Below are 26,909 nucleotides of genomic sequence, written 5' to 3' on the forward strand. Positions count from 1 at the left end.
GTCCAATCCAGGTCTTTCTATATTCCTCTTCTTTCTTAAGATTCCCTGCACTCTGCCCAAAGTTTGGCTATGAGTCTCAGCCTCTGCTTTGATACCTCAACTTCCATACCTCTATCATGTTGAGTCTTTCAGAGGCTGTCTGTTGTAGGCTCCTGCCCTGTTCCCCATCCTCTCAAGCTTCCAATGTATCGTGTTCGTCCTTCTGAATTAGGATTGAGCATCTTCCCTAGGGTCTTCCTTGTAGTTTAGCTTCTTTAGGAGTATAGATTTTAGTATATTTATCCTTTATTATGTGGCTAATATCCAGTTATGAGTGAGCATATACTATGTGTGTGTGTCTTTTTGCTTCTGGGTTACCTCACTCAGGATGATCTTTTCTAGTTCCCACTATTTGCCTGCAAATTTCATGATTTCCTTGTTTTTAGTAGCTGAGTAGTATTCCATTGTGTAAATGTACTTATTCATAATAGCCAGAAGCTGGAAACCACCCATTTGTATTTTCTTTACTGAAGTATATTGGTTGCTCCCAAGGGCTGGCAATCATGCAAAATTTCCTGTTGAAACATCCATGTTCAGGTTTTCAATTCACATGGCAAAAAAGTATAACTACTGAATCGTACGTTAAAAATGTTTAGTTTTGTTGAAAAAGACACTGCTGGTCTGTCTTCAGTCATGCCATGGCTAGTTTGCATTATCACTATCTATTTTCTGTCTGACATCAGCATTTGAATTTAGCATTTTTGATAGTCTAGATTTTAGTCTTTCTAATACATGTGTAGAAGGTTATCTTACATTATAGCTTCATACTAAAAATTCTTAATTGCCTTTGCTCTGAATCTTTCTATTTGTTGATTAAAAAAATATAACAAATTAAAAGGAAAATAAACAAAGCTAATACAAGCCAGGAACAACAATAGTTAATTCAGAATATAAGGTAAATATGGAAATAGTAGGATTATATCTTCCTAAAGAAATGAAAAGTGAATTAGTTTTGATATTTCTCATGTTTAATCTGCTGTTACAGTATCATCATCAGTAACAGACAAGCTGCTATGTCACCATGCTTTAAAGGAGTAAAAACAATCTATTTTCTGGCATGGTAATAGCTGTCTGATCACTGTATTTAAAAAAATATAGCATATACTAAGAACAAAATCAAGCACTCACAACATGTCATGAATTTTTCAAATATAGTGTGAGGCAAGATGTTCATTTACTTCTTTGGAAATCATAATTAATCATGAATAGAGCTACAGAAGCCTTATCTGCGAACAATCTACAGCAAATGTTTGTGTTATTAAAATTGGCATTGTTCCGAAAAGAAATCTTTCAAGTGAGTACTAACAGAAAAGAAGAAACACAGCAAACTCCCATCTTAATTGCAAATACAACAAAGAAACTTTGAAACCCAGAGGAAGGAAACAAAGCAAGAGACTAAAAATGATAAAAAAAAAAAAGAGGCATTTTCAAAATAAATTCTCTTAGGGAAAAGGTTGAAATTACAGCATTGCTCTAAAGAAATTACACTAGAGTTTCCAATTTACACCTGACAGTAATATTTTCTGATCACAGATATATATATATATTTAAGCAGGGTTTAAATTTTTATCCTGTGCCAATAAAAGCAAAGAGTCTGTGCCAGGTAAGCAAACACTGATGTTGCTGCTTCATTTTAAGCTTTACAATAAAGGAAGTCTGACACAAAGATCTGCAGTTATTTACATTAAGAATAAAATTATTAAATTCAATTATTAAAGAAAAAAGGGGTACATTCTTACATTTGTAGTGCTTATCATTCTACCCTTTTTATTTTTATTTTTCCTGTATACTAAGGAGAGGTACAGTTCTTATTTTATTTTCAATTTTTTTATTAAATTTTCTTATGTTAATTACAGTTTATTCACTTTGTATCCCAGCTGTAGCCCACTCCCTCATTTCCTCCCAATCCCATCCTTCCTCCCTTATCTCCTCCCATGCCCCTCTCCAAGTCCACTGATGGGGGAGGTCCTCCTCCCCTTCCATCTGACTCTAGTCTATCAGGTCTCATCAGGACTTGCTGCATCGTCTTCCTCTGTTGCCTGGCAAGGCTGCTCCCTTAAACAGCATTTATTATATCACCTCTGCCCTCCCTTCCCTTCCTTAGACACGTTCTACATTGCCGTCAAGTTGACAGGCTCATTTAAAAAATGATTACTGTTACGTATATGTGTGTCTGCGTGTATGAAGAAATCTATATAAACTGAACCTGCTGAGTCCATTTTAAAGCTGATCACTGTACTGGACAACGAATAAGATACTCATCTTTGAGAGTAGCTCTCCTCTGTCATTAATTACCTGTAGTTCTTTTTCTCACGGTGGAATCCCCCAAAAAATTCTCTTCCACCTTGGCATATTTACTAATATTGCCATTTGTCTTGTCTTTTTTATGAAGTCTTTTCTAGGAGAGACTGTTTCACATCAGTCTTCCTGGAGTTCAGGCTTTTACGCTTTCTTCCCCTTTTCTGTGATGTTTTCTAAGCCATAGATACAGAATCTGTGATGTACATGTATCTGTCGGTGCCGGGGTCTCTATGTTTATGTTACTCTGCATTATATGCAGTTGTTTTTCAGTGACAGCATCCATTTGCTGTAAGGAGAGACTTATTTTATGAAAGGAGGTAGCTACACCTTGTCCAAGGATTTGAAGCTAGGAACTGTGGATCAGAGGGAACAAATGGCATTTGTCCTCCTGTATATGGGTTACCTCCCCCAATATAATTTTTCTAAGTTCATTCATTTAATTGCAGACTTAATGGTTTTGTTTTTCTTCACAAGTAAATATTATTCTATTGAGTACTTGTGCCACATTTTTACCATCCATTCATTAGTTGAAGGACATTCATTTCATTTCCTGACTATTGAAAAATAGGGCAACAATCTGTACATTGCTGAGTGAGTATCTCTGGATTAAATGTCACAATCTTTGGGCGCAGGCCAAGGAATGGTATAGTTGGCTCAATACAGTTGATATAGATTGTAGTATTTTTTAAAGGACTTTTCATACTAATTTTCAGAATGGATGTTCAGCAGTTTACATTCCCAGCAACAGTGAATGAAGATTCTTATTTCTTTAAACCTCAGAAGCACTTGTAAGGATTTTATTAAATATAGCTATTCCGACTGAGGCTAGATGAAATTTTAAATTGGTTTTAAGTTGCATTTCTCTAATTGCTAATGATGATGGACACTTTTGAGCTGCACCTCCTGAACAACCACTTCTGTGCTGTAATCAGTGTAAACTTCAAGTATTAAAGAAATGCTCTGTATTGTCGTTTAGGCAAAGGAACAGTTACTGTTATTCACTGAGATCTCAGTGGGTGGGAACATGCTAAGTCATGAGGGTTACTTGTTTCTATGTTTTCCGGAATTCATCAAGTCCAGTTATTTCAATTTGTCTTTGAGAAAACTGAATACGTGAAAGAATGTCTGTGTGTGTTTTTATGTTAGAGTGTTCCTACAGAAATCATACTTGGCTTCTAGAATGCCTTAGTCCTTTTTGATCATCTACTATTTATTCCTAACAGTACTTTGAGATGCTTGTTTGTGTTAATTATAAGAGATCAGACATTTGAAAATTACGAAGGCAGTATTTGTTTTGACTCACAGTTTGAGTGTCCTGGTAGAGAAAGCATAGCATCAGGAGCTTGAGGTAGCTGCTCACCCCACATTCACGAAGCAGAAAGAGAATAATGTTGGTGCTCACTCAATTTTCTTTCTTTCTTTCTTCTTCAGACAGCAAGCTGATTGATGGAATTTTGTGTCTCATATGTAGGATGTATCTACATACCTCAGCTAATGCTACTGAAAGCTAACAAGAACTTCCTTTCAGATATGCACAAAGGTTTGTTTTTACAGCAATTCTAAATCTGAACAAATTGATAATCAAGATTGGCTGTCAGATTGTGAAAAACACTGACATCTTCACTCCTTTTCTTGAAGTATCACTGGATATGACAATCTCCCACTTCTCATATGCAGCATAACAGACTCCTATTGGAGTTATCATATGCTTAGTCAGCTCTCTTTACCCCTTTTTATTAACGGAAGAACAGTATCTTCCACCATTTTTCTAGCATTTTTATTATATGCTTGCATTGGCAGGACTTTTTTATTTAGTTCCTGTTCCCTTAACTATCTGTGTAATATGATTATAATAATATTTCCCTTTCTCACCTTTCTTCTCTATACTTTTTATATTTTTGATTTGTTATTCTTGACCGCTATACTCATCAGAAGATTTTATTTTTAGTTGTTTATTTCTTTCTCTCAATTATACTGAGAATAATACTTTTAAGGAAGTCAATAGAGTTCGCTGGGAAAAGAATTTTCTCTTTGTGTATTATCTTTACCATCCTTGTAAAGATAGGCACCACATTTAAATATGAATGTAAGTCCATATACTGCAGTAAAATGTGCTAAAAAAAAAAAAAAAACAGTTGGCTTTTTAGAATGCAGAATTATTTTCAAAGGTCAGGTTTATCATAAATCCTCAGCTATAAAATATCAGCCAACTCTACTTCTGTGTTGGTTGGCCTTTGGCCATGTTAACTCGAGGTCCTGGCTAAGATGAACATGACTTCAGAGAAATTAAGGAAGAGTTTTGTGCGGCACAACTGGTTTCTTCACGTGAAGGCAGACTGCCCCAGTAAGACTCTTTAAATATAGTAAATTAACTGGTCTATTTGCTTGAAGCCAGCGATTGTTCCCAGCTGATAAATTTGATTGCTCTCTTTCAGTCAATTCAAAAGCCCTAAAGGGAAATGGCACTAGTTTCCTTCTTAGAAGGTGAGCCTGTTTTGCTAAATTGTGAGACGGCCAAACAAATTAAAAGACTTGTGAAAAAATTTACATGGAAAATAAAAGATGGAGAGTTTGAGAAGTAATAAATTATGTCACCAGAAAACAAATGACTGGCTAAATCAATCTGTGTAAAAGAGAAAACTCCTTCAGTGAGTGCTCTCAGAGTCAGATAACAGGACAGGAAAAGGTAGGTGATAACTGTTACAGCACATCTGAATTTCTTTACTGTTCCAACCCTAAATTCTTATAATACCTTTCTTTTCCATAAGTAAAACTGAAAACACCTTTTTTTTTTTTTTTTTGCTTAATTAAAGTGATCCTTTTAAACCTGCAATGCAGACATTTGATCATAAGTTACTAGAAATGATGCTACCACAATGTGGCATTCCTAAGCATCTGCAATTATGTGAATTATCCCACTGGCATTTAAGATAGGAACAGCTAATTATAAGTCTGATGAATAATTAGTAAATAGCTATTTTCTCATTATTTTAAATTATAAGTTTTCAAATATTCAAAACTCTGTCAAAGGAGAAAAGAAAAGATGCACTGAGGTTTTACCATATTTCTTGTTATAGAGACTATGACATTTTACATCTACAAAAATCTTTCAAGCTATAGTGCACATGCTCATGAAATAAAGACTATGAAAACTGATCTGCTATTTAGCAAAGACTATTGGCAACACAGAAAAGCAACCAGACCTAGATTCCCTGTTGCTGTGTTTCCATCACCGTAAGTAAAGTTAACTTGAGAGCATATTGTGGCTCTGACACTGTATTAGGGACAAGGGAGAGGCTGTTCACTGCTACATTGAAGTTTGATCTGGTAGTGGCTCAGCTCAGCAAAGCAAAGTTACTTAAATGTTTATTTCAGTCATTGCTTCTAATAAACCAATTGTAGGTACCAAGTGTTGATGAGACTCTACCTAAAGTTTTTCCCTAAGGAAAGTTGGTTGTGTAATATTTATGCAGAGCTGCCTGTCAGTACTGTGTGAAAATGGTACTTAGACCCCACAGAGGCACATTGCTTGGAGAGGGTCAGGAGAAAGACAATCAGTAAGGAAGCAGTAAGGGTAAAAGTTCCAGACAAGGGGAATAAGGAAAAAAAAAAAAAAAAAAAAAAAAGCTTTCAGGTAAGCAAAAGACAAAAATCTGGAAGACAGCCAGATACACTGGCGTAAACCTGTAATCCCAGCACTTGTGGAGGCAGAGGCAGAGGCAGAGGCAGATGGATCTCTGTGAGTTCAAGGCCAGCCTGGTCTACAAAACAAGTCCAGGATAGCCAGGACAACACAGAGAAACCCTGTCTCAAAACAATCAAACAAACAAAAAATCTGGAAAACAAATATCATTGTACTGAATACCTTCATTCACATACCTTCTTCAGAGCATGAAGGGGTATATTTTTAATAAGAAATTTCTAATTTTTAATATCTATCTATCTATCTATCTATCTATCTATCTATCTATTTATTTATTTATTTATTTCAATTTATTCACTTTGGAACCCAGGTTCTAGTCCCCTCCTTCGTCTCCTCCCAGTCCTACCCACTCTTCTTCTTCTCCCCCTATGCCTTTTCCCTAGTCCATTGATAAGGTAGGGCCTCCTCCCCTTCTATCTGACCCTAGCCTATCAGGTCTCATAAGGGCTGGCTGCATTGTCTTCCTCTGTGGCTCCTGGCTCCCTGCTCCCTGCAAGAGGAAGTGATCAAAAAGCTAGCCACTAAGTTCACATCAGAGACAGCCCCTTACTGGGGAACCCACTTGTAAACTGAGCTTCCTATAGGCTTCCTCTGAATAGGAGCTCTAGGTCCTCTCCATGCATGGTCCTTGGTTGGAGTATTGGTCTCTGCAGGTTCCCCTTGGACCCAGTTTTTTTTTTTTTTTTTTTTTTTTTTTTTTTTTTTTTTTTTTTTTTTTCTTTTTGGCTCTGGCAGTCTCCTTGTGGAGTTCCTGTCCTCTCCAGGTCTTTCATACTACTTTTTAATCTTTTATATACTTACATAATTTTATCTTTCCCCATCTCTCCCAGTGTCCCTTACCCTACTGGCTCCTTTTTAAATTCATGCCCTCTTTCTAAATTGTTACAAATAACCCACTGGTCTTATTGGTACTTCTCATGAGTGTAAGGCCATCCATAACTTACCAGTTATCTCACTGCAGGAGAGTGATTCTTTTAACAATCTCCTCTTGACAGAACCTCCATCAACACTGGTACTTCTGTTCCTTTCCCATTCATGTCAGAATTTTGCCTAGCTTGGTCTATGCAGGTTTTGTGTAACTAATCACAGTTGCTAAGTAGCTTCCAATTTATTTCACATGAGACCCCATGTGAAATATGGGCATTATGAGTGAATTCAAACATTTCCATGTTGTTTTGTGTAGGAAGAATCTTACTTGCATGGTCATAATTTCCTAAACAAGTTCTGAGCTCTACACTCACATACCAGAATTACTTTACCGTCATGTAAGTTGTTTCATACGAGATTTTACATGCTATCTGTAACAAATGGAGATTTCTCCTAATATGCACATGGTGAGCAAGAATGGTAACAAATTTCCTCGGTGGAAACATCATAGAAGTAACAGGAAGTATACTTTCTGAGGAATTCATGGAAGAAAATAAATGTTGAAATGGCAGTTTTGGAGCCAGCAAGATGGCTCTCGGGGGAAAAAAGCTTTTGCTGTTCTACTTTCAGCATCTGAATGTGATCCCTGTAACTCATGGCGGCAGCAGAGAACAGATTCTCACAAGTCACAGGCAATCCCATACATACAATAAGTAAACAAATAGCAGGCATTACAAAATATACTCCCTTTCTTCTAAACCTGCTAATCTCTGATCTATGAAACGTTGCCTATATTTTTGCTTACAATTTTCTCTCACTTTTTGACAACCACTCATAATCTATTTAATTATTATTCAAATTGTTTTTTATTTTTTATTTTTATATTAATTACAGTTTATTCATTTTGTATCCCAGCTGTAGCCCCCTTCATCATTCCCTCCCAAACCCACCGTTCCTCCCTCATCTCCTCCCATACCCCTCTCCAGGTCCACTGAGAGGGGAGGTCATCCTCCCCCTCCATCTGACCCTAGCCTATCAGGTCTCATCAGGACTGGCTACATTGTCTTCCACTGTGGCCTAGGAAGGCTGCTCCCATATCAGGGGGAGGTGATCAAAGAGCCAGCCACTGAGTTCATGTCAGAGAGAGTCCCTGTTCCTGGGTAAGATGAACAATTTTCACTCAGAAAGGCAAAAAGGTTAGACATTGAAAGAGGGAGAAAACAGAGAACAGGGCAGGAGCCTACCACAGAGGCCTCTGAAAAACTCTACCAAATAGGCTAGCAAAGCACATGCTGAGACTCATAGCCAATTGGGCATAGTGCAGGAAATCTTAGGAAACAAGAGGGAGATGGAAAGACCTGGAGGGGACAGGAACTTCACAAGGAGAGCAGAGCAATGGAACCAAAAATTCTGGGTCCAGGGGTGTTTTCTGAGACTGATAATCCAACCATGTACCATGTATGGAGATAATGTTGAACTCCTGCACAGATGTAGCCCATGGTAACTCAGTATCAATTATGTTTTTTTTTTCTAAATTTATTTTTTATTTTACTCCATGATCGCAATTGTGTCATATACTCTTAAAGTTGTATTATCTCTCTTGTATCACTGTAGTGATGACTTTTTGAAAATAAAATCTGAGCACAGGGGTCTTCCCTGAGACGGATACTCCAACCAAGGACCATGCATGGAGATAAACTAAGACCACTGCACAGATGTAGCCCATGGCAGTTCAATATCCAAGTGGGTTCCATTGCAATAGGAACATGGACTGTCTCTGACATGAATTGATTGTCCTGCTCTTTAATCACCACCTCTCCCCCCCCCCCCCGAGCAGGAAGCAGCATTACCAGGCCACAGAAGAAGACAATGCAGCCACTCATGATGAGACCTAATTAACTAGGATCAGAAGGAAGGAAAGGAGGACCTCCCCTATCAGTGGACTTGGGGAGGGGCATGCATGCAGAGGGTGGAGGAAGGGAGGGATTGGGATGGAAGGAGGAAAGGAACCACAGGGGGGATACAGAGTGAAAAAAATGTAATTAATAAAGAATTTTTAAAAAATACTGATGTTTCCTAATGTCTCAGTTAAAATTACTTTATAGAATATAGGTATCTTTCTTTGTCATTGTTCTTTTACTGTGAAGAGTCATTGTGACATCACGACTAATGCAACTCTTACAAAGATTGTTGTTTACAGCTTCAGAAGCAAGGTCTGTTATCACCATGGAAGGGAGCATACAGATGGACAGACATGGTGTTGAAGAAGTGGCTGAGAACAACAGTCAGGAAGCAGGCAGCAGAAAGAGAGAGAGAGAGACAGACAAATAAATGATAGATTAGGTAGATAGATAGATAGATAGATAGATAGATAGATGATAGATAGATAGATAGATAGATAGATAGATAGATAGATAGATAGGTAATAGATGGCTAGATAGATGGATTGGTAGATAAATACAGACAGAGGCAGAGAGACAGAGACTGGGTGGGCCTCAGCCTGGTTTTTGAAAACCTCAAAGGCCTTTCCAGTGATTCACCACCTCCAACCAGGCCACCCTCCTAATGCTTCTTAAACACTTTATCAGTGGTGTCTAACCATGCAAACATATGCGCCTATAGGGCTCTTTTCATTCAAATGACCGTAATAGAGTACCTGAATAATTCCAAAGGTAGAGAGCTGAACTCAACAAAGGAAGTACTCAAATAGTTGTTTAATGCTTTTCCATTGTTATTATTTTTAAATAGGTTCTTCTTGTGATTCTGTTTTCTAAATAAAACTAAGCCACTCTCTATATACATTAAGAAACAAGTCTGTTTAATTATCCTTAACTATATCTCACTATGATATATAAAACAACTTTTGATCATGAAAGCATTTCAAACAATATTTAGTTTCTTTGAATAGAGGATTGACATTATGTTTCTTAAACTTCTTCCTCGGAAAGAGAGCTGTATTATGAGAGCTTACAGATGTTAGCTAATCTACAGCAGAGTGTAACTCTGTTATTGCTTTGTTTCTAGAAGCATTAGTCATAAAATACCTTCGGAAAAAGTATGGCTAGAGAAAAAAAAAACAAATATCAAGCAAACAAATAACAACAACAAAACAACCATACAAAAGGATGTCCTCATGTCCATATTAGATCACATTAGACCTCTGTCTATCCTTTCGTGAGCAATGAGAGCTTGAGCTCTGAGCACTTACCCATCTCACTTCATGTTGATTGTGCATTAACCTTATAACCATCGTAAATATGCAGAGAGAGAAACAAGGTGTTCTTTAGAGATTTACAATGTAGTGTGTTAATCAACCCTAGACCTGGTTATTTAATGTGTTTTTTAATGTAGACATTGAGACTTAGAGATGAGGTCATCTTAGAAAAGGACCTTATTGCATTCGCAATTAACCTGCTTTTGTTGGAATCTGCTGATTTATATCTCAGTTTGTGAAAATCACATTTTAAAAGTTTTAAAATGCTTCATTAGCAGGCTGCTAGTAAATCTCTCAACTACTTTTCAAGTAATTAATTAATTACTTGAATTTTTAATCAGTGTTCTATGTATTCACTCTGCCATGTAAGCTAATAAGAGCTGAATTAAAAAATTAACACTTTGTCTATAGCTTAGGTACACAGGGTTTGCTACCTAAATTATACTCTCAGTAAGAGAAGTGGAGGAGTAATGGTCATAGACCAGACATGTAATGTGAGGTTTATATACAAGCATTTAATGTGTGTGTGTGATATATATATATATATATATATATATATATGGTTGGTAATTATATAGTTGGTACATATATACCAAATATATATATATATTTTATATATATATATATATATATATATATATTTACCAATACTAAAGAAATTCCACTGTATGGAAAATGCTTATGATGAAGCTTTTGCTTAATTTTCAGATTAGAGAGTGCTGCTGTCATATATCTTTTGTATATGTTCATAGATTCATTACTTTACTTAAATTTCATAACAATGTAAACAACAAAATACTGACTCACTCACAAAATCTCATTATGTTGTACGAGGTGTTATCTTACTATAAAATGTGTTGGAAAATATTTTATATCTCTGTAACAGAAAGCTCAGTGTTACAGTTGTTCTATAGCTCGTGTAATTGTGCATTCACACCACACCCTTGATCTGTGTGTGATTACTATTTCCAGTCTCATTCTACCCTGTAAAATTACTGAGTGGCTGACTTTCGGGAGCTGGTTTTATAGCCAACTCTAAATACCACACTCTTTATTTTCAAAAAATTTCATAGAAATCTGCATAAAAGCTGGCACCGTCTAACAAACAATTGTCTGCTTTCACGATTCAAAAGATGCTTTAACTGGTACCCAACCAGTAACCAATAATTGGAAGAAGCTTAAAAGCAGCCTGAAATATCCTCATATGGTGACTTATAAAATACTACACTTGAACAAAAAGGCATTTGATCTTGAACAAGTCTAAAATTTTATGAGTCCTTCTTTCATATCTACATAATATAAAGAGTCTGGATGCAGCCACACTTAATACTGGCAATCCTCAGAGAACAGGGTAAATCCTTTTTTGTAGAGCCAAATTTCTGCAGGGAGGATGCATTTATTGGTTTTAAAGCAATACATAAAAATATAATTAATATAATTTAACTTGCATTTTTATGGTTCGACAATTGAAATACATTTCCAATAATTTTAACAAACATATTTAGTAGTTTACATTTCAAAATCAAATTTTCTTATATGTCCATCACCATTTGATTTGTTTCTACTGTGTAACTCTTGTGAGTAGTGCAGTAATGAATATGGAAATACAAATATCTTTTGACCTCACTATCCAGTTTTTTGATAAGTACCCAGATGTCAGAATGTTGAATTATATTCAAGTTCCATTTTACAAATTTTTGAGAAACATCCAATCTGCTTACACAAGGACCATATTAATGCACCTTCTCTTCAACAGTAAATGAGTACTTTTTATCTCAGTATCCTCACATGTTTTTATAGCACTCAAAGAACAGTTGTAAATAGGCTTTTCATTACAGGAGATTATCAGCTAAGAGAACGGACGGTGTCCTGGTGTATGCTATGCCTTGAGAGAACCTTAACCCCATCACGTTGAGGGAAAGGAACAATTCACATAAGAATCAATGTTGCAAAATTTTATTTCTATGAAATATATGTTGAGAGTAATTGGATGATTTCCAGTGTTTGGAGAAAAGGTGCCCCGACCTTGTACACCTTTGGAGTTGTTATAAATGGGGCATTGTGCAATGAAGACAGGACAAATGCTATACACACACATGCATGCACATGCACGCACACACACACACTCCATAAAGCGTTATATAGTCAGAGCAGACATAGAATGTGAGGGTTATGTGCAAGCATTTAATATATGTATAATTGTGTTACCAATATTAAAGAAATCCTAATATCTATCTCTATATATATTAGATAGATAGATAGATAGATAGATAGATAGATAGATAGATAGATAGATACACAGATAGATGATAGGTACATATAGACATAGATATAAAATGCATATGGGAAGTCAGGAGCCAGATGCAAGGTATGCTCTGATGGAGGCAGCCCAACATCATCCTTGAAATCTCTGGTCATTTATTTAAAACATCTGAATTGAGGAGGTGGGTATATTGTATTCAGCTGAATGAGGAGATAGATTCTTACATACAACTGAACGAGGATCAGGTTTAGCTAGGCTGTCTCTGTGAGTCTCTTGGGTGGAAAACTTGTGGTTTCAGCACTCTCTTCACACTGTGAACATCACCACGGAGACTACGGTAAGATATTGCTAGGTAGATGAAATTAACCCTAACAAGGCTTCACCATTTCCACTAATCTGAGGCTTTAGGGTACTCAGCATATTTGAGTTCATGGCACTAATAAATAATTAGGACCTAATCAGCTGCTTACCCATCTTCTCCAGGGTTTTTTTTTTAATGCTCCTTATAAAAATATACAAGAAATTATTTTTTAATATATATAATTTTTCAGTTATTCTAGATAAATAAGTCCTAAAGACCTCCTGTACACATAGTAATTGAAAAGTAACACCTTTTGGACACACAAAACATCTCTTTTTTAAAAATTTTTATTAATTACACTTTATCCACCCTGCACCCCCCCCATAAGCCCCTCCCTACTCCCCTCCCAGTCCCACCGTCCCCCCCCATGTATGCCCCTCCCCAAGTCCACCAATAAGGAAGGCCCTCCTCCCCTTCCCTTCTATCTCAGTCCACCAGATCTCATCAGGAGTGGCCCCATTGTCATCCTCCATGGCCCAGTAAGGCTGCCCTCCCCTCAGGGGGAGGTGATCAAAGAGCAGGCCAACCAGACTATGCCAGAGTCAGTCCCTCCTCCCATCACCATGTAACCCACTTAGACACTAAACTGCCATGGACCACATCTGCGCAGGGTCCCTAGGCCATCTCCATGCCTGGTACTTGGTTGGGATATGAGTCTCTGGGAAGACACCGTTGTTCAAATTTCCTGATTCTGTTGCTCTCCTTGTGGGGTTCCCCTCCTCTCCAGATCCTACTATTTCCCACTTCTTACATAAGATTCCATTCACTCCGCTTGACCATCGGCCATAAGTCAAATGACTCATCTTTTAAAGGCTAAGGTTCAAGACCAAGCAGCTTGATATCTTTTTTAGTGTTTATTTTATTATTTGAAAAATTTTGTCTATAAACCTTTTTTGGATAATGTAAAATAGTCAACATTACTTTTTAATAATTGTACAATTATTTGATGCTGTCAGTTCTTAGTTTAAATGCACGAATTGAATTGAATTATTGTTAAATAAATATTATTTATCAAAGAAAGAAAACAACTTTTAAAATGAAGGCAAAGGGATAAGTTGATAAAAGAAAATAAGTACTTTAAAGCATATTTTACAGAAAGGAAGTATAAAAGTTAGCTTGGTCTACTTAACTTTAATTCTAGGTTATAATTCTATAACCTAGAATTACTAAGGATGAAGGAGCTGCATCTGAGGGATTACTTCTAGCAGGTTCACCTCTGGGCATGTCTGGGAGGTATTCTCTTGTTGGGGGGAAGAACCAGTATGCCATCGCTTGGAAGTGGTCCAGAGATGTATGCAAAATGTCGATGGCTAACCAGACAAAGAAAGCCAGTGCACAGCATCCTTCTGTTGTCTCTGCCTCTGTTCCTGCCACCAGGTGCCTTTGTCCAAGCCCTGTCTTGGCTTCCCTGGATGTGGGACTGTAACCTGTGTGACACATAAACCCTTTCCTTCCCAAGCTGATTTTGGTTATGGAATAAAAAGCATACCTCTTTGTTTCTTAGATTGTTAATATTGCTTATCCTGACATGAAACACTGCATATAGCTAAAAGTATGGAAAGCTTAAGAAGTCCAAAGCATTCCTTCCTCTGGGCTTTTAGGTACACATCTGGACTCTGCTTCCTTAATGCTCTTTCCTTTGTGTTTACATGGTTTTGTTTGCTTGATTGATTTTTGTTTCGGTTTGGCTTTATTCATAGTTTTCTGATTTTTACATTTTCTTTATATTTTATTATCTGTTTTAGCAAAGAGTGTCAGTTATAAACCTTGAAGCAGACACATTATACACAAGTAAAAGAGCAAACAAATCTACTGTCCTTCATTTTAGCTTCAGCATCTCTTTCTTCAGCATCTTTTTTTTAATTTCTTCTTCTCTTTTATAATACCCCCCCAACCACAGTTTCGTCTCTCTCCTTTCTCTCCAGTTTTCTTCCAACCTCCCCTGTCCCCCAGATCCACTTCTCCTATGTTTCTCTTCAGAAAAGAGCATGCTTTCCAGGGATATCAACAGAACATGGCATAACAAGTTACAGTAAGACCAGACAGCTACATTCATATCAAGGCTGCTTATGTTTGCATGTTTTTGTTTGCTTGCTTGTAGGAGAATGTGGGTCCCAAGAGCAGGCGAAAGGTTCAGAGACATCCCCACTACCAAGGTTAAGAGTCCCACAAAACACCAAGCTGCTACACAACCATAACTCACAGGCAGAGGACCTAATACAAAACTATGCAATTTAGTTGCTTATAGTAAAACCAAAGAAGGACCTAGAAAGGAAGTCCTTTATACTTCAGTATCATCTTTTTTTTCAGTCAAGAGCATGCATTGTCAATGTAAGTTTAAATTAAATCATTTATAAAAATGGATTTATATATAATCAATTTACTGATATAAACATGCATTAATTTGGCAATTAAATCCAAACTTCCTTTATTGTTTTAAAACTTTTATTATGTCTCACTCTTAAAATGTCATATAGCTAGAAAATCACTTGGTTTTCATAATGAGAAATTTCTCATCTAAAAGAATATTGTAATTTGTCTCAGAAGGGCTTTTAGTTACTATGCAGACTATCTGTGTTCTGTGAATGAAATGATTTGATGCAATGTTCATTCTTATGACAGAATACCTGAATCTCATTCAAAGCTTCTACCTGATCAAATCTTATAGCCTCTTTGTACAGCCGTCTCTTCAGGAATAGGGAAAAAACTATTTTGTATTTTTTTCATACTGTATTTCCAGTTATAAGAAATAATGTTAGATAATTTTAATCTGATAACTACTGGATATATTGTCAATGTTTAAAAATCAGTTTTATGCTGAAAATAACTCTTTCGAACCAGAAATAGTATATTTTTCTATAAAGAGTGAAAAACTGAAAGTAGCAGGTGTGAACCTCTTTCAATTTGGACTTGATTACTCTTGATGTTACTTTAAATCAAGAAACTGAATTTTATATCTATGTACCTTACATGTATAATGAAGCTAATTACTCTAAAAATAATTGAGCTGACATTTCTGTGGTAATACTATCAAACTTGAGTGCCATAATCATTGGGAAGCAAGAGTTGAAGTTTAAACGATTATTTTTATTTATAGTGCAATAATTTAGCAGAGCGCGGAAATTAGTCTGTAGGATGAGAATAGGTATTCATCAAACTCATACATGACTGAGAGAAATAATTGAAGTTTAAGGTTCATGGTTAATTAAAGGGTGCTTAAAAACTTGATTTTCCATGTATTTATGTAGAATACACAAATAATAATCCTTTAAAGTTTTGGTAACAAATACATGACATTCATAATATCTTGTGGGCATACACTTGAAAATTACCTAACAAAAACAGATGCATGACGTTTATTTCCTTACTAGTGTGCAACTAGTACAGCAGTTTGTCCATGATTTTCATCATGGATTATAATTGTATACAAACACATAATTTAGAAAGGGATGTTTCACAGAATTTGGTCAGTGGGCCACATAGTTTTGAATAGTATGAACTGCTCACTTATACACTGAACATATGTGTTTTCTCTGATCATTTTCTAGAATCTGGAAATGGAATTTCACTATGGCAGAATTGCAGGAGATTCTCAAGAGAGCTAGTGTTTGACAATAACAGAAGAAATAGCTACCAAAAAATAAAACTTATGGTACATTGAAGCTAAGATTTACTTACATATCTGTTTACCAGTAAAGTTTTCTCTTCACAAATGAATAGAGAAATTGCAAGGTAGACTCTTAATTATTTCACAGGGCACTGTGAAGAGCAAAGAGAAAATACAGCTTAAACCTTCAACTGATATAATATTATTTGTTATTCTATATTGCTTTCAAGATTATAAACACAGTACTATAAAATGTATTTAAAAAAGAAAAGACTTTATTTCATGATTTCTTCTTTAAGAAGTTTTTAGAAAAAAAGCCCCATTACTACAATCTTTGGTGTTACTTCTGGTAAAATATGTTGAATCATTTCTGTACTATCTTTTATTTGTCTTAATTTCAAAACAATTATTTTGATTCAACAACAGTGAAGCTAGAAATCACAATAATTTTTTCTTATGAATGCATCCAGTGAATATTTTCTACTGAAAATTAAATTTGCCTTGTTCTTTTTTGATATTTTATTTATCTATCTATCCATCTATCTATATATCATCTATGTATGTGTATATGTATATATTTATTTTGGGATTTTTGAGACAGGTTTTCTCTGTATAACCTTGGCTATCCTGGATTTTCAGTGTAGAACAGGCTAGCCTTAAACTCACAGAGATTCCCCTGTCTGCATTCTGAGTGCTGGGATTAAAGGAATGTGTCACCAGATACAGCTAGATATTTTAGGTTTTTTTTTTTTTTAATTTTCTAATGTTTGTCTATGGGTGTCTGTATTTGTTTCCATCTGATGCTGAATGGAGCCTCAGTGATGGTGATTATGCCAGGCTCAATCTATGAGTACAGCAGAATATCATTAGGAATAATCCTTTACCAATTTTTTTCTTTCTAAAATTAATTAATTTAGTCATTCACTTTACATCCCAAATGTAGCTCTCTCCCCATCTCAGTCCCACCCTCTTTCCCCATTCTGCCTCAGGAAAAAAAAGAACATGACTCCAACTAACCCACCTCAGCACATTAAGTCTCTTCAGGTCTGCCTGCATCCTGCTCCCCCGCATTCTGTTAAGGCAGCTTTGCTAGGGAAATGTGATCAAAGGACAGGCAACAGAGTCCACATCTATGATAGCCTCTGCTCACCTTACTAGGAGACCCACAAGAAGTCTAACTACCCATTGGCTACTTTTATTTTCAAGGTAAGTTTGGTTCTATTCTATGTCTCTGGGCCACCTGGTCCCTGATGTCTTGTCCTACACTTGTTCTCAGGGGAGGGCTCCCTCTCATGGCATGATTCCCAAACTGGACTAGTCATTGGTTAGCTCCCATGATTTCTGTGCTGCCTTTATCTCAGTACATCATGCTGCTAGGACAAATTATAGGTTGAAGGTTTTGTGTCTTGAATGTTGTCCTAATTTCTTTCCTGGAAGTCTTGTCTGGTTATAGGAAATGTCTGGCTCAGGCTCTATGTCTACCATTACTAAGAATGTTAGTTAGGGTCATAAAGAACTCAAGAAGATAGATATCAACAAACCTAATGAATTAGACCAGAAAAGAAAATACTTCCGTCATATAATAATCAAAACAGTAAGTATACAGAACAAAGAAAAATTACTAAAAGCTGCAAGGGAAAAAGGCCAAGTAACATATAATACCAAACCCATCATAATCACACCTGACTTTTCAACAGAGACTATGAAAGATAGAAGGGCCTAAACGGATATCATGCAGACCCTAAGAGAATACAGATGTCAGCCGAGGCTACTATAACCAGCAAAACTCTCAGTTCTCATAGACGGAGAAAACAAAATATTCAATGACAAAAACAAATTTCAACAATACCTACAAATAAATCCAGCATTACAGAAGACACTAGAAGGGAAAATACAACCCAAGAAATCTAGCTACTTTCAAGAAAACACAGGAAATAATTAACCTTACTACAGTAAAACAAAAAGCAACCAAGCACACAACCATATGACCACAGCCAACATCAAAATCAAAGGATCTAACAGCCACTGGTCATTAATCTCTCTCAACATCAATGGACTCAATTCTCCAATAAAAAGACACAGACTAATAGAATGAATGCTTAAACGAGACACAGCAATCTGTTGCATACAAGAAACACACCTAAGTCACAAAGATAGACATTACCTGAGGGTAAAGGGTTGGAAGACAACTTTCCAACCAAATGGACCCAAGAAACAAGCAGGAGTAGCCATTCTAATATCTGATAAAATAGACTTTCAACCAAAATTAATCAAAAGAGATGGGGAAGGACACTTCATACTCATCAAGGGAGAATTCCACCAGGAAGACATCACAATCCTGAACATCTATGCCCCAAATATAAGGGCACCCACATTTCTAAAAGAAACATTGATAAAATTTAAACCACATGTAGATCCCCACACATTAATAGTGGGATCTCAACAAAGGACCGGTCAACAAAACAGAAATTAAACAAAGAAACGATGTCTTTAACAGGTCATGAATCAAATGGACCTAACAGACACACAGAACCATACACCCAAACACAAAAGAATTTATCTTCTTCTCAGCACCTCATGGAACCGTCTCCAAAATAGACCATATAGTGGGTCACAAAGCGAGAATCAACAGATAAAAGAAGACTGAAATAATCCTATGTATCCCGTCTAATCACCATGGAATAAAACTGGACCTCAACAACAACAAAAATAGCAAAAAGCATACACACACATGGAAACTGAACAACTTTCTACTAAATGACAGCTGGGTCAGGGAAGAAATAAAGAAAGAAATTAAAGTCTTCCTAGAACTCAATGAAAATGAAGACACAACATACCCAAACTTGTGGGACACAATGAAAGCAGTGCTAAGAGGAAAGTTCATAGCACTAAGTGCCTTCAAGAAGAAATTCGAGACAGCTCATTCAAGCAACTTAATGGCTTACTTAAAAACCCTAAAAAAGAAGAAACAGACAGTCCAAAAAGAAGTAGACGGCTGGAAATACTCAAACTCAGGCCTGAAATCAAGCAATTAGAAACAAATAAAACAATTCAAAAAAATCAATGAAACCAAGAACTGGTTCTTTGAGAAAATCAACAAGATCGACAAACCCTTAGCCAAGCTAACTAAAAGGCAGAGAGACACCATCCAAATCAACAAAATCAGAAATGAAAAGGGGGACATAACTACAGACACTGAGGAAATCCAAACAATCATTAGGACTTACTTCAAAAGTCTATATGCCACAAAATTTGAAAATCTAAATGAAATGGACAATTTTCTTGATCGATTTGACTTACCAAAGCTGAATCAGGACCAGGTAAATCAATTAAATAGTCCTAAATCCTCCAAGGAAATAGAAGCGATCATTGAAAGTCTCCCATCCAAAAAAAGCCCAGGACCAGATGGTTTCAGCTCAGAATTCTACCAGACCTTCAAAGAAGAGCTAACTCCAGTTTTCTTCAAACTATTCCACAAAATAGAAACAGAAGGAATACTACCAAACGCATTCTATAAAGCCACAGTCACCTTGTTACCTAAACCTCACAAAGACCCAACAAAGAAAGAGAATTTCAATCCAATCTCCCTTATGAACATTGATGCAAAAATACTCAAAAAAATACTCGCAAACTGAATACACGAACACATCCAAGATATCATCCACTATGACCAAGTAGGCTTCATCCCAGGTATTCAGGGATGGTTCAGTATATGGAAATCCATCAATGTGATCCACCATATTAACAAACTGAATGAAAAAAAAAAACTACATGATAATCTTCCTAGATGCTAAAAAAGCATTTGACAAAATCCAACATCCATTTATGTTTCAAGTATTGGAGAGATCAGGGATACAAGGAACATATCTAAACATATTAAAGGTGATATACAGCAAGCCTATAGCCAATATCAAACTGAACGGAGAGAAAATTTAAGCAATCCCACTGAAATCAGGGACAAGACAAGGCTGCCCACTATTTCCATATCTCTTCAACATAGTGCTGGAAGTCCTTGCTAGAGCAATAAGACAGCTGAAGGAAATCAAGGGGATACAAATTGTAAAGGAAGAAGTTAAATTATCACTATTTCCAGATGATATGATAGTATACCTGATAGTATACCACAAATTCAACCAGAGAACTTCTACAGCTGATAAACACCTTCAGCAAAGTGGCCGGATACAAACTTAACTCAAAAAAATCAGTAGCCCTCCTGTATACAAAAGACAAAAGGGCTGAGAAAGAAATTAGGGAAACAACACCCTTCACAACTCCACAAATGACATAAAGTAGCTTGGTGTAACACTAACTGAGCAAGTCAAAGACTTGTATGAAAAAAAATTCCAGTCTCTGAAGAAAGAATTAGAAGAAAATATCAGAAGATGGAAAGATGTCCCATGTTCATGGCTTGGCAGGATTAACATAGTAAAAATGGCCATCTTACCAAAAGCAATCTACTGATGCAATGTAATTCCCATCAAATTAACAACAAAATTCTTTACAGACCTGGAAAGAAAAATTATCAACTTCATATGGAATAACAAGAAACCCAGAATTGCTAAAACAATCCTCTACAATAAAATATCTTCTAGACATATCTCCTTCCCTGATCTTAAGCTGTATAATATAGAGAAACAGTAATAAAAAATGCATGGTACTGGCTTAGAAACAGAATGGTGGATCAATGGAACCGAACAGAAAACCAAGAAATAAACCCACACATTTATGGGCACTTGATCTTTGACAAAGATGCCAAAACCATACAATGGAAAAAAAAAAGATAGCATCTTCAACAAATGGTGCTGATCTAACTGGATGTCTACATGTAGAAAAATGCAAATAGATCCATACTTATCACCCTGCACAAAACTAAAGTCCAAGTGGATCAAAGACCTCAACACAAAACCAGACACATTAAATCGGTTAGAAGAAAAAGTGGGGAAAACCCTAGAACTCATTGGTACAGGAGACAACTTCCTGAACAGAACACCAACAGCACAGGCTCTAAATGGGAACTCATGAAATTGAAAAGCTTCTGTAAAGCAAAGGACACCCTCATCAAAACAAAATGACTGCCTACAGATTGGGAAAGATTCTTCACCAACCCTTTATCTGACAGAGGGCTAATACCCAGTATATATAATGAACTAAAGAAGCTGAAAAGCAGTAAACCAAGTAATCCAATTAAAAAAGGATAACAGAGCTAAACAGAGAACTCTCTGTAGAGGCATATTGAATGGCAGAGAAACACTTGAAGAAATGCTCAATGTCATTAGTCATTAGGGAAATGCATATCAAAAGGACCCTGAGATTTCATCTTACACCCATCAGAATGGCCAAGATAAAAAACTCAAGTGACAACACATGCTGGAGAGGTTGTGGAGAAAGGGGACCCATCCTCCACTGCTGGTGGGAATGTAAACTTGTACAACCACTCTGGAAATCAGTCTGGTGCTTTCTCAGACAACTAGGAATAGCACTTCCTCACGATCCAGCCATACCACTCCTAGGCATATATCCAAAAGAGGCTCAAGTACACAATAAGGACATTTGCTCAACCATGTTTGTAGCATCTTTATTTGTAATAGCCAGACGCTGGAAACAGTCCAGATGCCCCTCAAGTGAAGAATGGATGCAAAAATTGTTATACATCTACACAATTGAGTATTACTCTGCAATGAAAAATAAGGAAATGATGAAATGTGCAGGTAAATGGTGGGACCAGGAAATGATCATCCTAAGTGAGCTGTCCCAGAAGCAGAAAGGCACACATGGTATATACTAACTCTTATAGACATATAACATAGGATAAATCTACTAAAATCTGTACACCTAAAGAAACTAATCAAGAGAGATGACCCTGACTAAAACTCTCGATCCCCATCCCGGAAGGCAAAGAGGATGGACATCAGAAGAAGAAGAAAACAGGAAACAAGCTAGGAACCTGCCACAGAGGGCCTCTGAAAGGCTCTGTCCTGCAGACTATCAAAGCAGATGCTGAGACTTATAGCCAACTGTTGGGCAGAGTGCATACAATCTTCTGTAAGAAGTAAGATCTGGAGAGGACAGGAGGTCCACAAGGAGAGCAACAGAACCAGAAAATTCAAACTCAGGGGTCTTCCCAGAGACTCATACTCCAACTCCATGCATGTTGATAACCTAGAACCCTGCACAGATTTAGCCCATTGTAGTTTAGTGTCTAAGTGGACTACATAGTAATAGGAAGAGGGACTGTCTCTGGCATCAACTGATTGGCCTGCTCTTTGATCACCTCCCCCTGAGGGGTGAGCAGCCTTACCAGTCCACAGAAGATGACAATGCAGCCACTCCTGATGTGATTTGATAGAATAAGATCAGAAGGAAGGAGAGGAGGAGTTCCCCTAGCAGTGGACTTGGGGAGGGGTAGGTGTGAAGAAGGGGGAGGGTGGGTGGACCAGGAAAGGAGGAGAGAGGGGCTTATGGGGGTGATACAAAGTGAATAAGGTGTAATTAATGAAATAAAATAAAATTAAAAATTTGGAGTCTATATCTAAACAGACTTTTCAACAAAGGAATCTCAAATGGCAGAGAATCACTTGAAGAAATGTTCAACATGCTTAGCTATTAGAGAAATGCAAATCAAAATGACTTTGAGATTCCATCTTACACTGGTCAGAATGGCTAAGATTAACTAGTGAAAGTGCATGTTGGTGAATAGGAAGAGCAAGGTTAACATTCCTCTATTGCTGGTGGGAGTGAAAACTTTCACAGTTACTCTGGAAAACAAGATGGCAGTTTCAAAGAAAATTGGGAATTAATCTACTTCAAGACATTGCTCTATCACTTCTGGGCATTTACCCAAAAGATGCTCCATCCTACCACAAAGATATTTGCTCAGCTATGTTCATAGCAGTTTTTTTTTTTTGTAGTAGCCAGAAACTTGAAACAACCTAGATGTTCCTCTACTAAAAAATAAGAAAGTATAGTACAATCAAATATTACTCAGATATTAAAAACAATGACATCATGAAATTTGAAAATAAATGTATGAAAGTAGAGAAAAAAAATATTCACGGGTTACCTCGTGAATGAGGTAACCCGGACCCCGAAAGAAGGGTGCTAGGAGCCAGAAGGGTCAAAGACACCCAAGGAAAGCTACAGAATAAACAAACCTAGACCCATAGGGACTTGTATGAGTCTCATATGAGATTGGATTGATAATCCAGGAACATGCATGGGTCTAGCCTAGGCCCTAGGCATGTATGTTATAGTGCTATAATTGAGCAGCTTTTTTTTGTGTGTGGGGGGGGAGGACTTTCTAACAGAGGGAGTGGGGATATTTCTGGTGCTTCTGTCTTCTTTTGGGACTCTTGTCCTCCTACTAAGTCACCTCATCTAGACTTACTATGCGGGGAGTGTCTAATCTGATTGCACCTTGATATGCCGTGTTTGGTAGATATCCCTGGGAGGCCTGCCCTATTTTGAAGGGAAACAGAAGAGGAATTACTGATGGGTGTAACTGTCTTTAAGTCGAACATGCTCTACAAGCAACATCAATAACATTATTGGTTCCTAAAATGGACAGGGGCAGAATATCCAGTCTCTCATTGACTTCTTTATATGGGGAAACAAAATGTTTCTTTATGTTTTGCCTGGAAAAATCTGTGAAAATTAGGCTTTCATAATTTTGAAAGAGAATGGTGAATGTTAATAGAAATGAGCTTATGTCTATTGTTGTTCTCAGTTCACTTGCCCTTTACACAGTTAGCTACTGAAGCTGTAGGCAATAAAGAACATGTCTTTGTGGGAATCCTGACCACGTATCTAGAAATGGAAATGAAAACTGAATGATGATAGAGGGACTTGAAATTCAATCTGTAGATTGATGTTGGAAAGACAGCAAGAATTACGTGTTCTAGTCCTGTTTCGGAGCATGCTGGTAACGTTTTGTAAGAGAAAAATGGTAAGAAGTATTTGTAGTCAGGCAGTCCTGGTCAGTCTATGTTCTGACAAATGGTGATATTACTTCTGGTCACACAGAATTTACAAGTGTCAGAAACTTTCACTGTTCAGAGGAGGCAATATCCATTTGATGCTGTTTAACGTGAGCCATTTACGGGATAATCTTTATTTTTCAGGATTACTCTTATACTTGTGGCACCAGAAATGGACATTAATATAATTTGACAAAAACATGAAGTTAAGACCACTCTTCCTTAAAAAGTACTGACCATGATTGTTTCCATTCCTTGGAAGCATTATCATGGTTTTTAAAGTGGGAAAGAGGCTTATTTATCTTTTATATTAACTTTCAGTGAAAGTTAGACATTCATTAAATGGGATGGAAGAAGACTTTATTAAAGGACAAATAGCTTCCTTTATTTCTGCTTCAGTGAACCTTTTTTAGTTGTTGCTGCTCCACTTAGACAATTGAAAAATATTGATATTAAAATTTTGCTAAAATAAATGTGAAAAAAAACTTGTCATTATAAATGTTTATTTTTGAAAAGAAACAAGAGTTGATAAAATAATTGACACAACATCTCTTCTAAATTTTATAGTAATGAGAGAAAATTTAAATCAAGATATGAGTTATTAAAATAAGATAATAAAAATAATCAATAGAACTAAACACTGGATAAGTTACAGGAAAAGTTAACGAATATAAAAGCTTCTTCTTTGCTTTAATCAAGAAAAGTCAAGAGCCTTTCCATAGGTAGATGAGGAAATGGAGGAAATAAAAGAAGAAAATAGGCTATCACTGTCTTTCATAAATAAACCCTGAACATACACGCATCTTGGAATATTTCAGCTTATAGTTCATATCATGGTCCAACAGTAAAATTAAGACCCACTTCTAAATTCTTTGCAAATTTTTTTGATATGTTTTTCAGTCTGCAGTTAATTAGGTTGACTCACAACTACTGTAGCTATATAGGAAGTGGCCTGAAGTAATCGGACTTGAAGCTATAACTTAGCTTTCCTAGTTTTTATTCTTCTTCTTCTTTTTTTTTTTTCAGTCACTACTGATGACCTGAAATTGCAAAATCTTCATCCCATATTCAAAGCTCCTCTTCTGGTTACCCTTTCCTTCCTGATGCACAGTGTGTAATCAGAGAACTCTAAAGCTACTCATATGTTAAAGGAAGTGAAGAAGGAAATTCCCTATCTCTCTCAGAAAGTGCTACTGAAGTTACATTTCTGCCATGGTGAGTTCTTGATGGGTGGATTTGCTCTTCATGTCAGTTGTCTTTATTTACCTTTACCTCTCTCAGCAGGAGAACTTGTGCAACCTATCCTCATTCGTTAAATATGTGTTTCATATTTCATCAAAATGAAGCATAGTTGAAATAATGAGAGCAAAAATAATATAATCAAGTCAGTTATTCAGGAATGCTTTTGAGATTATTACAGCAAGACTGAAATTATGATTTGCAGAGTTACTCAAATTGGCAGAAATTTAATTTCAATAATATTTAATTAGTTATTCAATCACCTGCACAGGATTCCGACAGGCAAAGTCTTCCTATTTGTTATGTATTTCATTCATATTGATTGATGTTTAAAAGTTCTAAAATTAGTTTTCCTGAAATAAGTTATTAATAATAGTATTCATTTTAATATTTATGTTTTAAAATAGTGAAGAAACATTTTGCTCATTTAATTTGTGAAGCCAGTTGTTAATATAGATACATGAATATTTTTCTACTTACTGTCTTATCTAATATTCACATCAGTCTGGTTGCCTTTGGAGAGAACACTGCCATTTATGAACCAAATAAGACTCTATCTTTGGTATAGAGCAGACAAAGGAAGGAAAAGAACAGATTCAGTAGAAGGAAAATTCATATTCTAGACAAAGAAAAGAAGATATGCATAACAAAGGGAAAGAAACTTGGTGGCATTTTTAGACTTTCTCAAGCTTATGACAAAATATAAAGTTGCAACTGGAAATTACCTCTTTAACATATATTGCAAATTCAATATTTTCAGTTTTCCTTTTTTCTACCAATTTGTTCAGGCACCAATTTCTGAAATTATTGTATTCTTCATGTTGTGCTATTTTTAATTTCCCTTTTCAATTACCTTCTTAAAATATTTATTTAACTATATTAGTGTGTGTGTCTGTTTAAGGATACTGCCTTTGAACCAAAAAAGCCTAGGTACCCTGATCACTTACTCAGTGTAGAATCGCTCACAACCATCAAGTGCCTATAGGACCTCTACGAGATCTGGTAGGTCAGAGACCACACTTCCCTCCATGTTGGAATTTTCACTGGATACATCTTTTGCAGGTCTTGTACAGTTAACCCCAGTTCTTCTTTATTGATTTATACAATAACCTCTTCCTGTCCAGATATTAATATTTCATATTTCTCCTCACTGGTAATCCTCTCTGATCCTTCTAGAATGAAGTCTCCTGAACTGTGAGTCCTGTGAGATCAGCATACACAACCAATCCACCAATATGCACTAAGTTTTATTTAATATTTGGAATTTTTATCAGCTTTGAACTTCTGCAGTAACTACTACACAGCACAACATAAGCTTCTCTTATCAAAGCTGGGAGCATCA

This window comes from Psammomys obesus, unplaced genomic scaffold (genome assembly GCF_907164565.1).
Source record: "Psammomys obesus unplaced genomic scaffold, mPsaObe1.curated_primary_1811, whole genome shotgun sequence".
NCBI classification, from domain to species: domain Eukaryota; kingdom Metazoa; phylum Chordata; class Mammalia; order Rodentia; family Muridae; genus Psammomys; species Psammomys obesus.